This window comes from Squalius cephalus (assembly GCF_949319135.1).
Source record: "Squalius cephalus genome assembly, chromosome: 8".
In the NCBI taxonomy this organism is placed as follows: domain Eukaryota; kingdom Metazoa; phylum Chordata; class Actinopteri; order Cypriniformes; family Leuciscidae; genus Squalius; species Squalius cephalus.
The window spans coordinates 32,786,753-32,800,301 of NC_137129.1; the positions used below are offsets into that span (position 1 = coordinate 32,786,753).

Consider the following 13,549-nt stretch of genomic DNA (forward strand, 5'->3'; position numbering starts at 1 on the left):
CTCACGGCCGTCTGACCATATCAGTTTGCCATTTTTTATTCTTCTTTTTTCAAACTTTTTTTATATTGCTTTTTAATTTTTTTATTGCTTTACATGTTTTAGCAGGGGAAACTTTTCAGGTCTTATCTTATTGAATTTTGCACATTAGATCAATTTATTTATTATTATTAAACACTTTATTTTACATTCCTGTTCCCCATGTGCATACTATATTATAATTGCAATATTGTATTGCATTACCCAGTACTTTCTTAGGTAAGTATGCTGTAAGTGCATGTACTGTAAAATAAAGTGCAGACACTTACATTTATGAATGTAAGCTGTATGTATGAAAGTCCTGAACCGGCTAAGAAGGATATTTATGTAGGCCTATTGTATTTCCTAATATATAATTGCATAATGTGTTTTTTTTTGTTTTTTTTTTACATTGTAAAAATAAAAAAGGACATCAACAAGCTTACTAAAAGAATTTTTATTGTAGTTTTCTGTGCATATAAGTTTCTAAATCCTTTAAAAATAGCTTTGAGTATGTGGAAGGATGTTTTGAGAGACCAGTCTACTCCTCTGGTCTACTACGCAAAGACCCTGCCTCCACCAATGGCGTGAATTGTAGGCGTGGCTATCGGTTTTATGTTGTTTTTTTTCGGTGGTGGCCCTATAGTGCAGAAACGACATAGGCTACTCTTGTTTTTTTAAGTTAGTTCGATTGAAATAAAAGAAATTACGAAAGAAACTGTAAAGTTGTGTATAAGTTGAAAATTATATTTGATATTATTGACTCTGAAGTGTATTTTGCAGCCTGATTAACCCTGTTTTCTATCCGATATGTTTGTCATTGTTTCCATTGCTGAGGGACATTAACAGTCTGTAACACAGTTCTGGTGCCTGAATGCTTGGGACATTTTGTCTGTTGTAATCTATGAAACACATCAGATTCTTTAGCTTGTGGTATTCGCCTGTTCTTCTCTTACCAGGTATGTGCTGTAAACTGTGCCACACCTTTTTTCTTTTCTTTTTACTGACATAATCACCTGCAGTCAAAATACCTTTACTGAAAGGTGTGTGACAGTCTGGACTATTTAAAGGATATTCTGCTTTCCAGCAGATAACCTAAGTGTGATCAACCTTTGAGAGTGAACTTTCCTGGAAAACTTCAATTGCTTTCTCTCTCGTGTCATTCAGCAGTGTCTATTGCAATGTTGTGATATGTAATTGTTTAATATCCATAAGTCAGTAAATAATGAGTATTGTGGGTAAACTGTTCCTTAAATGACAGTAACAAGTATTATTTCTAATTTCAGGTGACAATTACTCTCCTGTAGCAATGAGATTTACGTTCAACTGTCTGGAAATGTTCACCCATACAGCATAAAGTAGGTTTACAATATTCCACACTGGACATATCCCACATGAATTTATTTACAGATTTATTTATTTATTTATACATTGTTTTTCACAGATTCACATTATGTCAAATAATTTTGTTGCAAGCATCCATGTTTTTGTTTTTTTTATATTTAAGAAATATTCAGTATTTCTGAGGTGAAATCAAGTGTTCCTGATTTATAGCACATTGGTATTAAACACAGAAATGAAATAATGATTATCATGATCCATAGATTAAAATATCAATTTTAAAGATCTCATCTGGTTGCAACCTAACCCAAAAGTTAAGATAGTCACAATATTGCACCACTAGAGGGCACATGAATCCCACCACCCAGCTTGTGGGACCCTATCATGCTGGTTGTGAGTGCAGAGTTAATATCAGTTTGTTTAGCACAGCCTCTTTTTTCTGCACTATAGTTTCCAGAAGAAACCATATTTTGTTTTTCTCAATTGTTCTGGAATAAAATTGGAGGTAAAAAGTGAAATAAGAATAGGCTATATATAATATAAATATAATGTTTATATAGGCCTATTATGTATAATATAGTCGATACATAGGCTATTATTTATATATTATTTTCAATATATATATTCAGTATATTTTATCTGATTTATTTATTTTACAATCATAGGATGAATATCTAACAGCCATTAGGTACATTAAAAAGGCATGTTCTACACAGATTTTCCACTTAATTAACAAGAAAGATATTTGAATATCTAATATAATATAGGCCTATACTATAATGAATGTTTTGAATACATGTAGATGTTGTCAATACAATACAGTACTGGAAAGAGTTAGAATGAGGTATGTTTAACCTCCTCAGAAGTCCATGTTAAAATATATGCATATGCATAATCTAATTTGGTTTCTTACATTTCCATTGTTATTTAACTTAGGCCTAAATTATTTAGCCAACATAGCTAATTTAAATTTATTTTTTATTTTTTTAGTCTAAGTTAATAGGAAGATATTTATTGTTTTGACGCATGAGCAGGCCATGAATTACCAAATTATTTATATTCAGTATCCCAATCAGTATCCAGCATTTTTATTCAGAGAAACATACAAGCATGCACTGTGTTTTGGAATATGTGTATCACTGAAGATAACCTTATCTGTTAATGGATTTTGTTTGTTAATGCTTCTATTTAGGTTTCCTACTACTATTATGATTCATTTTGTGACAAGTTAACAACGGCCCAGTCTCCAATGGAAGTCCTGTTCAGTGTTGGGGAAGTTACTTTTAAAAAGTAGTGTTTGCTCGTTACTCGTTACTTTTTAAAAAAGTAATCCGTTACTTTAGTTAGTTACCCCGTTTGGAAAGTAACTTTTTACGTTACTCGTTACTTTTACGTTACTTTTATGTTGCTTGACTTTGGGCAGAACCCAATATCTGTTCCTAAATATGTAGACATAAAGTTATACAATGGAGGACATAACAGGTAATTATTTTGTGCTCTTTATTATAAAAAATAGTATCAATTTCGAAAGAAAAAAAGTCCTTCTCATTGGCGCTGCTGTGTGGGGCAACTTTTATTCTCAGCCGGCTCTGCATCATGGGGTAGAGTGCGACACTCCGCGATGAGCAGCTCGCCCGCGTCACTTCTCTCCGCTCCGCTCCCCCTATCCACCGAACTTTAAATTTCGGCAACAGCCAATAAAGCGCTCCTGCTCTCTAACACCGGTGCGAATCGCGTCTTAATAGCATAGGACAAAATGATATAGAAGACATAAGCTTAGTTTTCAGACATACGACTCACTCTATCAAGGGAGTAGGAGAAAAAAAAGAGATTTTGAGAGAAAAATATATATTTTGTTTAAAAGTACACATATTCAAGCTTTCTATATATTTCTCAGGTCTGTGAGACAAGTATAGCTTATCTGAGTTTCGGTTCATTTACAGTATGGAGACGAGCTCAGTTCACGCGCTGGTGCCGTCATGATTATTTTGCATGCTATATTTACTTATTTATTAAATTCAGGCAATTAATTGGTTGGTAAAACATTGATTAAAATTAAGATAAAATTAATACAAAACGAAATTCGTTTTAAAGAAAGTCTTTCTACAAAAACAAACTTAATAAAGTGGTCTAAATCATGTCTGCCCACTCCATTTATCTCCCGATATATTGCACAAAATTATGATCTTACTCATGCTTTTCACTTTTCATATAATCAACATAGATTAAATTATTTATTTATTTATTTTATTTAAACATAAATATGAAACATTGATTAAAATTAAGATACAATTAATACAAAACGAAATTGACTTTAAATACATGTTTTCTACAAAAACAAACTTAATAAAGTGGTCAAAATCATGTCTCCACACAAATTTTTTATTTTATTTAATTTAAACATAAATATGAAACTAATTTGTTTTCTTCAGTTCTCAACAGTTCTCTTCTCTCAAGCGCGCAGCTGAGGCAGTGTCGCTGTCAAATATATCCATGGGAAAAGTAACGTTGCGCCGAATTGAAAAAGGAACTACGTTTCGTTACCAAATTTTTAGTAGTAACGCGTTACACTACTTTTTACCCGAAAAAGTAGTTACGTTACTGTAACGCGTTACTTTGTAACGCGTTACTTTGTAACGCGTTACTTTGTAACGCGTTACTTTGTAACGCGTTACTTTGTAACGCGTTACTTTGTTCGTTACTTTGTAACGCGTTACACACAACACTGGTCCTGTTATACTTCGAGCGAAATCGAAGAACAAACTGGTGTGACTACATTTTGAATTACATCAGGCCAAAACAAAGCTTGTTTTGTGTTTGTTTCGGGAGTTCGAAATAGCTTGCCAAAGCGAACTTGAAAATGAAAATGCTCTGAAAATGTTCGCTCTGGCACGTAAACCCCTTCGAACCATAGATATCATATAAAGGCTAGATGTCTCGTCCGCGCTGCTGGCCAATGGAGCTCGACATCCGCACACGGCGGCCATCTTACGACAGGGTGCTCGCTCACTCATAACATGTGCATGTACTTTTAAATAACCATAACTTGCTCAATTTTCTACCGATTTTCAAACGGTTTGGTTTGTTATAAACGTCAGAAATGTAGCTATTATACTGCATACATATGAATAATTATGTTCAAAATGTTTAAGCATTCAGAATTATAGCCACGTTAATAACGTTTGTAAGAAACCAAACCGTTTGTAAATCCGTCCAGATTTCAGCGAGATAAGAGGATTTGTGTGCGTGCTGCTCACTCACCTTAATTCACAGAGCCCTGTCCTAAGATGGCCGCCGGTGATGCCGGAAGTGACTCCGCCTTAAGACATCTAGCCTTTATATATATCTATGCTTCGAACTACCATTGGTCCGTGGTGATTACGCAATAGGTTAAATGGTCTAAAGACCACGGCGCAAGTTCACTTAGGGCGTGTTCGAATCCACTTTTGCTAGTTTAACCATAGACAGTAAAAGAAATGGACACAGCGACCCCATTGGATTCAACGGAGAAAAGTGAAGTCAATTAGAAGCACTCACTTCCTGATGCTTGACGACGTAGATGTGACGTGAGCAACCTGTCTGTTATACATTTTCGTGTTTCTTTAAAAATAAATAATGGACAAATGGTATCGCTATTTACATGGCGGAATTTGCAAGCGGAAATGACTGAACGCGTCTTCAGAGAGGAAACAGATCTGCTCGTGCTCGAGGTTAAAGCAGGGCCAGAGAATGTCTAATATGAAGAGAATTGGCACTCTCTGGTTACTTCCGGTTTCTGGACTGGCTGCAGTAACACGTCTCTGTCCATGCGGGGGCGCTCGCAGGCAAGTGCAGAATGAATGGAGGTCTATGGAGATATACCCATCAAAATCCACTTTTCTCAGGATATAATTTTTTGTCTAGTAATTTGAATGTTGTATTCGAAAGGAGATGCAAAGAAATTACACATTGCTGGGTGTTAGATTTTTTAGAGTCACTTATTTGCTTTAAAAAGTCTTTTAAAATGTCAATGACGTCATACACATCGTACGACCAGAGATACTGCTTTACGGCAATCCTTCAGTCGCTTTGGTGCTTTCGCGCTCGGCAATTTCTTTTCTCTTGAGGCATCGACAACACAGCTGACACAGGTAAATACACGTGCTAGAAGAGTTTTTGTTTTGTTTGTTTCTTGTCCCACTTCAGATGCCACGATGCCATCAAGCCATATCTCTGGTCGTAATCAGTCCTTCACTGACCAATCAGCGTTCATTAGCAGAATGCTAGCGTGTTATGGGCAACAACAAATCAACCTGTAAGAAATCGAAAGGACGTAAGTACTCGTTCATTCAATTTTCGACCTATAACCCATGTTGAACTTGCAAAACCTACAATAAAATCTGAGATTTCTCAACGGCAATCAGGTGAAAGAGATACATTTAGCCGTCTAGCTCCATAGACTCCCATTCAGTCTGCACTCGCCTGTGATCACCTCCAGTGGAACTCTAATGGAACTGCAACCAAGATCGATACAATGGTGCTAATAGGAAGTGCCAAGGCTTTCCGTAGATGGGCTCTGGCAGGGCTCTAGCCTGGGTTTCCCCATACTGCCTTGAGCAGCGCGATTTTATTCACGCTGCAAGGTAGTCTGGATACCATGGACTAATTTTTCCCCTGAAATAGGGAACCAATCACAGAACGGGGAGGGAGCAGGAAGACGATGACGAAGTATATGCGACACACCGAAGCAGTTTGTTTATCTATGGATCCAACATGACAGACGTAAAAATATATGCATACTTTTAGGAACACATCTACAAAAATATGCCTGTATTTCAAGTTGATAAAATAATTTAAAATCCACATCAGTTTATTTGTGCCGACGCGCCACGCCCTCCCAGGATCTATAACGTTACCAAGGCTACTTCCACTTTTAAAAATGCATCACAACCGCGCGCGCGCGTTCTGCTTGCAGTCGTCAAGATGGATGCTGAGGAGTTGAAGAAAAGAATAGCTAGTGGAGATTGTAAAGTTGTCGACAATACGTCATCAAAAATCAAGTCTAGTGTGTGGGAGAAATTTGGAGTTATCTGAAGAAAATATTGTGAAAGGCTTTGCTGCAAACATTTTCGTGTTGGATAGCCGCAAATGTGGAACTTCATCCCTGAGGAAGCACGCAGATAACTGGTAACAAAGCAGTTCTATCGAACGGTATTTTTCATATTTAACACTGTTAAGTATGTGTGGTGTGCATGTGCAGGGTGTGTTTGAACCCAAAATTGTCAGATGTAGGCTAGACGAAATTGCGTGGCAATTTTTCCTGTTTTCGGTGGAAGGCCATAGTAATCGATTGTCGAGTTCACGCGCATAGGTTTAGTTAACCAATGATCACGCGCGTGAACTCGACAATCGATTACTATGGCGTTCCACCGAAAACAGGATGTAAACAAAGGTATGAGCGCTGGCTGAATTAACTTCATTTTTATTAATATCTCTAACATCTACTGCAGTCAGATCCACCCGTGTTCACTCGGAAGGAATCACTCACATTTTCTGTGCACTTGTAATGACACTTAAAGGATGTTAAGAGGCTAAAAAGCAGGCTTACTACTTGCCCTATTGAAGTCAACAGGGTGCAAATTTTAAAAATAGAATAACTCGGTGTAGGCAACACCGTTTTTTGTCGTTGTTCTCTGTATTGACAGCACTCCAAATGTACAAAAAAATGAGCTCAATGTTAAAATTGACCGGAGTTCTCCTTTAATGGTCGTGTAATAACTTCTGTATGACCTGGCAATAAAAATGTTTGTAAGTGTGTCTATAATGTGATAGTCTAAACTGATTTTATTTCGGGTGCGAGTCGGGTGTCGGTTCTATTTTAAGCGGGTCGGTGCAGATTTTTATTAGTGCTGCTGTTGGAAAACGGGTCGGGTGCGGATTTACAAAATCGGACCCGTGCAGGACTCACTGGTGTACACATAAATCTGACCCATCGTCGTCTTCTTCGTTGAATATCTGTCGCTCTACATACGTCATCTGGTATAATTTGAAATGATTGGCTATGAGCTGCGTACAGGCGCATTTGATAGACATTCGTAGCGCCCAATAAACGGCTCTGGGCATTCGTAAACCACGCCTCAAATACGAGAAAATGTACATGTGGTTTCCAGACCACGTCTCAAAGAGAAAGTGGTCTGACGTTAGCCAGGCTAGCAGGGCTCAGTAGTTTCGGGATTTCTTCGCTGTATTCTCACTTTTTGCTCGCAGGTTTCTCTCTAGAGCTCCCGCCACAGCTTCGGAATAGATATTTGACAGCACTGTTGTAAAAACTCGTTGGCGATTCTCAGACACCAGAGGCTAGTAGATCAACGACATCAAAGCAGATGGGACATTCTTTAAAACGTCTTCTTCATTCGGGTTCGAACAGCGTGAGGGAGCGCAATAATGACAGCATTTTAGCAGATTTCTTTTGGCCGTAAAGCAATTGTTTACATCGCGAGACCTGATATCACGCGATACTTCCTGACGCGGAGGCCGGCGGCCCGCCGGCTCAAAGTTGCAAGTGCGGATTTTCCACTCACGGGCACCAGGGGGGTGCGAAACGACCACCATTCAACCCGAAATAAGTAATATAACCATTCCAATGACTCCGAAGCTGTTCAGTTAAGGTAAAAAAGTTACTTAGTTCACCTTTAAAGCGCGCAAGCAGACCATTTACGGGACAAGCCGGATTCCACCATATTTTTATGTACACAATATTAATCTTTTACATTGTAATCCTTTTATTTTTAATATTTGGATGGACGCGAATACATTTGCTTTTTAAACAACGTGGCGCAGGACGTGAAAATGATAACTGCGTCAGGCTGAAACTAGCAAAAAACACTTGCGTCACGCCTGGCGCCGCATTGCGCCAGGTGTATGATAGGGCCCTTATTGTGCACTTGCGGTCATGTGAATTTACAATGGCCACTGTGTTCACATGTCCACTTAGTCCACAATACTGTGTCCAATTGAAGTGATCGAAAAAGAACTTAGCTGTGAGTACATCGGGGCCTTAAAGCCCTTGCAATCTTCCTCTGAGTCCGCACTTTTGTGATGTAATGCCGCTTTGACTGTCGGGTAGAAGCCTGTTGTGGATCTTGCTCATTGTGGGTTCTGCAAAAGTGTGTGCAACAAAGACGCATATCGGCTGCAAAGGGGGCACCCGCGAGCACCCTTCAGAAACCTAAAATGACAAACGAGACGCCCTTCTGTCTCGCAAATGCACATGAGGGGTGCTTCTTAATTGGAAGGCTACTTCCTAGTAAGGCTGCATATCTCAACTGCCATGTCAACAAGCTCTGTCAAAGGACGTCTGAAAGATATCTGGAGGAAAGTTTGAAGGATCCTTGGAAGGCAGCCTTCATTTCGCATCCTTCATTCAGCTCATTTTGAAGGATGCATCAAGTGTATCCTTCACATCCTTCAACAACCCACAATCAATGTACACATTCCAATTCACAAAAAAAGAACTGACTGAAAACAAGCCTGCACTGATCTTGTCTGAGTTCATTATGAAATGTAAGATAAAAATAATGATCTTGGAGATGAAGGCCTGACGCTTTCTATTGTTTTGTAGTTATAGCCTAATATTAATAGTATTTTCGCATCGTGACCACAGGGCAGAAACATTTATGATGTAGCCATGCACACTGACTGTCTCATTCTAGCGTTTAATGCTGAGGAAGACTGTAGTCTACAAGCCTCTAAAAGGACTGGACTGGGAAGGACACATCCTCATAGGATGCAGCCTTTCATTTGAGAAGCACCTGAAGTGTGCCATTTTGATCAATCGCTAAATATACTCTAAAACTGGCTGGGTTAAAAACAATCCAACTGGCAACCCAGTGCTGGGTAACACCAGCAAATAACCCAGAAAATTGGCTTACACGTTTTAAGCTTTCACTTTTCAGAACATTCTCATTCACGGTTCCATGCTGCTGGAATGCTCTCCCCACCCTCATCCGGAATGCAGAATCCCTGACAACATTCAAAAGACAGCTGAAAACCCATCTCTTTCGTGAGCACTTAACCTCATAAAAAAATAAAATAAAAAAACATGTCTTTCCTTTTCCTTTAATCCTCCCTTATCGGGCTTATGCTACTCTGAACAATACCTGAACTTTGTATTTTGAGCACTTCTTGCATTGTTTTTGCCTCTTCACAATGACTTGCTTAATTTAGTCCTAATTTGTAAGTCGCTTTGGACAAAAGCGTCTGCTAAATGACTAAATGTAAATGTAAGCCAGCAGGTTGGGTTGCAAATTATTCAAATTTTTTTTTTTTTAATTCTTTCAAACTGAAGCCTTTATTTTTTTTCTTATTCTGTAAATGTCTCTTTTTGTACAGTGTAATATTGTGTCGACCTTCTGTTTTTAGAGGCTATATGTTTCAAATCACAACTAATCATTTACATAGATTGTTACATTTCATTTCATTATGTTATGTGGGGTGAATTCATGTAAATTGGGACACTTTATCCTAAACACTCTATCCAAAAATAAAAAATGATCTCCCAAATATCCTGAATTAAGACTCACATCATGGTTTATATTTCCCCAAGACCATACACTAAAACTAGCAAAATACAAAAACACTAGGACTTTGTCAACACTGCGAAATATCTAATCTGTGTTGTGGCATGGACATCAGTAAGATTTTCACTCCTTGTAACATGTGTGAAATTTGTTGAACTTTTGATTTGTGCATAAGCATCACAATACTATCTGAACTTGAGGATGTCAATCCACCTCTTTAACCCTTTCACGCATAGTGGTCACTACAGTGGACAGCTATTCAAAAAGCATTTTTTTGCAAACGCATGGATTTTTATGGCAAAGTTGCACATCAACCTTTACAGTGGACTATTGTTCATCATCCTATACATTGCCACCAAGTGGCAAGCCGTTGTGTGACGATTTTTTCCCCCTCCAAACCAAGATGGCCAATGGTCAATTTCACAAATGGAATGGATATTTCACAAATATATTAAGTGTATTACAAATAATTAATTGGTTAGTCAAATATTAAATTCTTTTAGTGAAAAAAACTTAAATATAACTGTAAATTTTAGATCAAATTAACTTGGATTTTTAGTCAATTATTTTGGTGTGTTGAACTCAAACAATCAAGTAAATGATATTCAGAGATTTAATAAAGTTAAATATTACTGCAATATTTACTAAGCCACAGAATTATTTGAGGTATGGCTTGAAAAAAGCAAAATATTCATAAATTAACCATAAATTGCAGCAATTCAGGCATCAATTGACTCGCTGGCAAATATACACACACTCACACACATATATATTATATACTGATAGTGCAAAAAACTTACCAAAAGTTAAAATTGAGCATGCCATATTTCTATTTTATTAATTATTTTTTTTATTTTAATTTGATATTAATTTGTTGTGCCCTCTCCCAAGCAGGAGGATGGCACATTCACCCTCCGATGCAACTGAAGCCATACTTCCCTCCAGCCAAACCATCACTGGAAAACCTCAATGCCATCTGTGTACATGGAAATGGCCGTCCCAGATTTCCTGCCAGCTGCATCTCATCTTCACAGTACGGATATTTTCGTCGAGCGGGAACTGCAGTAAATAAAGTAGAAGTGTGGTTTAGTGAGTGCTGCCAGAAAGGTGTGTCCTATGAATGCCAGCAGATCGTTTGCTGTGCCAAATAGGCGGTGAGTACAGACTGAGAACAGCGTACCGTCTAAAGAGACATACTGATCCCTATTTTCATTGTTTTTGCAGTGGGAAACTGCTTTGTCCCATTTCTGTATTGAAGAGTACTCCACCACGACCTTGGCCCATGAGTGCTGTGAAAAGAAGCGAGAAGAAAGGAGGAAATGCTTTCAAAAAAAGGCTGTTAACCCCTTCTACCAACCCCTCTCTGGTTACAGTGCCCCCTATCACCTGATAGGATTTTCAACTGGGACCCCAACACCTGTTAAAGGTCAAGATGCTAAATGATTATTTCTTACTGCCATATGACTACCTGAGCATTTGTATTTGTTTTAGCAACACAAAACGTGTGTCAAAAATAAGTTAGTTCACGAGGAGTACAGAGACTTTTAGTGTAAGAAGAATAAACAATGTGCCAGTAATATATATCATAACTGCCTTCTTTTTTTTAAAAATATCCAGCATACATATAGGCTGTACCCTTTCAAAAAGGACACATTAGGGAATGTTAGTAACTTAAAGATACATATTAGTATATATATAATTTATTTTTTATAACATTTTTTTTAAATAAATATATTCTCTATATTTCAACTGTTAAAGCCACATGATATCAGAAACCTAAATAAATAAACAATAATAATGAAACAGCAGCAGCTGGTAATCGGTTTCGGTAACGTACATCTCAAAGAATTTCTTAGAACTCCCTGCTAAAATTAATATTTTTCTTGCTTTGTTCAGCTGCCAGAACACATCAAGATATTTGATGTTTTTCTCAATGCTGCTCCTCAAGCATGACATATCACATTATTACCCGCAGAACTGGCTGGTCTGCAAGAAGTCATGGGAGTATTTCTCTCATGTACTTGAGCAATCCATTTTAATTAGATACAAAAAGATAAGATAAGATATTTCCGTAAATCATAATCTATTTACTTATTTTTGTCCATGAGTTGCTATTTACAATATGGTCATAAAAAAGGTTTCTGGTAGCTGATACGATACATTTTTGTGCTGTTAACAGCTTAAATGTTCAAATACGTTTCACAAAGTCAGCCTTATAAGTCCTCCCTAAAAACATCACCTGTTTCACACTTAAAATATGGGAAACATGCTGAATCAGAATGTCAGATGAGGGTTTAAAACTCATAAACCAGCCTGTGTAAAGTAAAAAATTAAAGTGATTATTACTTTTGCCATATTGTCAGGTGTCAGTAAATAAAAAATGCATTTATGTCTTTGAAGTGATATTATCATTGCTAGTAAAATTAGAGAAAACTGTGAATTTGTATGAACTAACCATATTATAATTTCTGCTGCTTTGCACATGCACTGAAGCAATTGAAATTAATGACATAGCCTACACAAAAGTTGTGGTCAGAATTACTGGTACCCCCAATAAATATGATCAAAGGTTGCTGTAAAAATAAATCTGCATTGTTTATCCCTTTGATCTTTCATTCAAAAAAAATCAATGTTTAATTCAATGTTTTTCTTTAAAACACGTTGGCCACAATTATCAGCACCTCTACAATTTTTATGAGTTAAATATCTCTGAAGTATATATTATAATTTTTTTAGCACACTAGGGTGACTAGGAACATAGCTATGACTTCTTGTTTCACAGGAGTATAAATATGAGGAAACACAAAGGCCAAATTCCCCTTAACATCCATCACAATTAGTAAAACCAATTAGTAAAACCAATCCACCATCAGGGCAATAATTAAGAAGTTCCAATCAACTAAAGATGTCACGATCTGCCTGGAAGAGGACATGTGTATATATTGTCTTAATGCACGGTGAGGAGGAGAGTTTGAGTGGATCACAGATGGAGAATTGCAGAGATTAACTGAGTCTTGGGTTCAGAAAGCCTAACAAAAATCAAACAGCACCACATGTTGTTTGGAAGGGTTTCAAGAAAAACCTCTTTGCTCATCCAAAAACAAACTCTAGAATATTCAGTTGTCAGACATGACTGGGACCGGATTCTAGATGAAACTAAAAAAAGAGCTTAATGGCAGCAAACCTATCAGATGGGTTTGGTGCGAAAGGGGATAAAAAGTACTCCATGCCCACGGTTCAATATACTGCTGGATCTTTAATGTTGTGGGCCTATTTTTTTGCTGGAGGTCCTGGACATCTTGTTTAGATACATGGTATCATGGATTCTAGCAAATACCAACAGATAAAAAATCAAAACCTGACGGCCTCTGCTAGAAATCTTAAAATGGGTTGTGGCTGGATCTTCCTTGAGGACAACGATCCAAAACAAACCTCAAAATCAACAAGAAAATGTGTCACTGAGCACAAAATGAAGCTTCTGCCATGGCCGCCCCAGTTCCCTGACCTGAACCCTATAGAAAATGTGTGGAGTGAACAAGAGAGATGAAGCACCAACATGGATCTGGGAATCTGAAGGATCTGGAGAGATTCTGTATGGAGGAATGGTCTCTGATCTCTTGTCAGGTGTTCTCCAA

The 13,549-nt window shown here is 37.5% G+C and overlaps 1 long non-coding RNA gene across 1 annotated transcript; it reads left to right on the forward strand.

The window, feature by feature from the left end:
- The first annotated feature begins 92 nt into the window (after positions 1-92).
- LOC307162566 lies at positions 93-11,450 on the forward strand. The gene is made up of 4 exons (XR_013821938.1): positions 93-974; positions 1,302-1,373; positions 10,806-11,068; positions 11,139-11,450. It is a non-coding gene; the product is annotated as an uncharacterized lncRNA (long non-coding RNA).
- Positions 11,451-13,549: the final 2,099 nt, after the last annotated feature.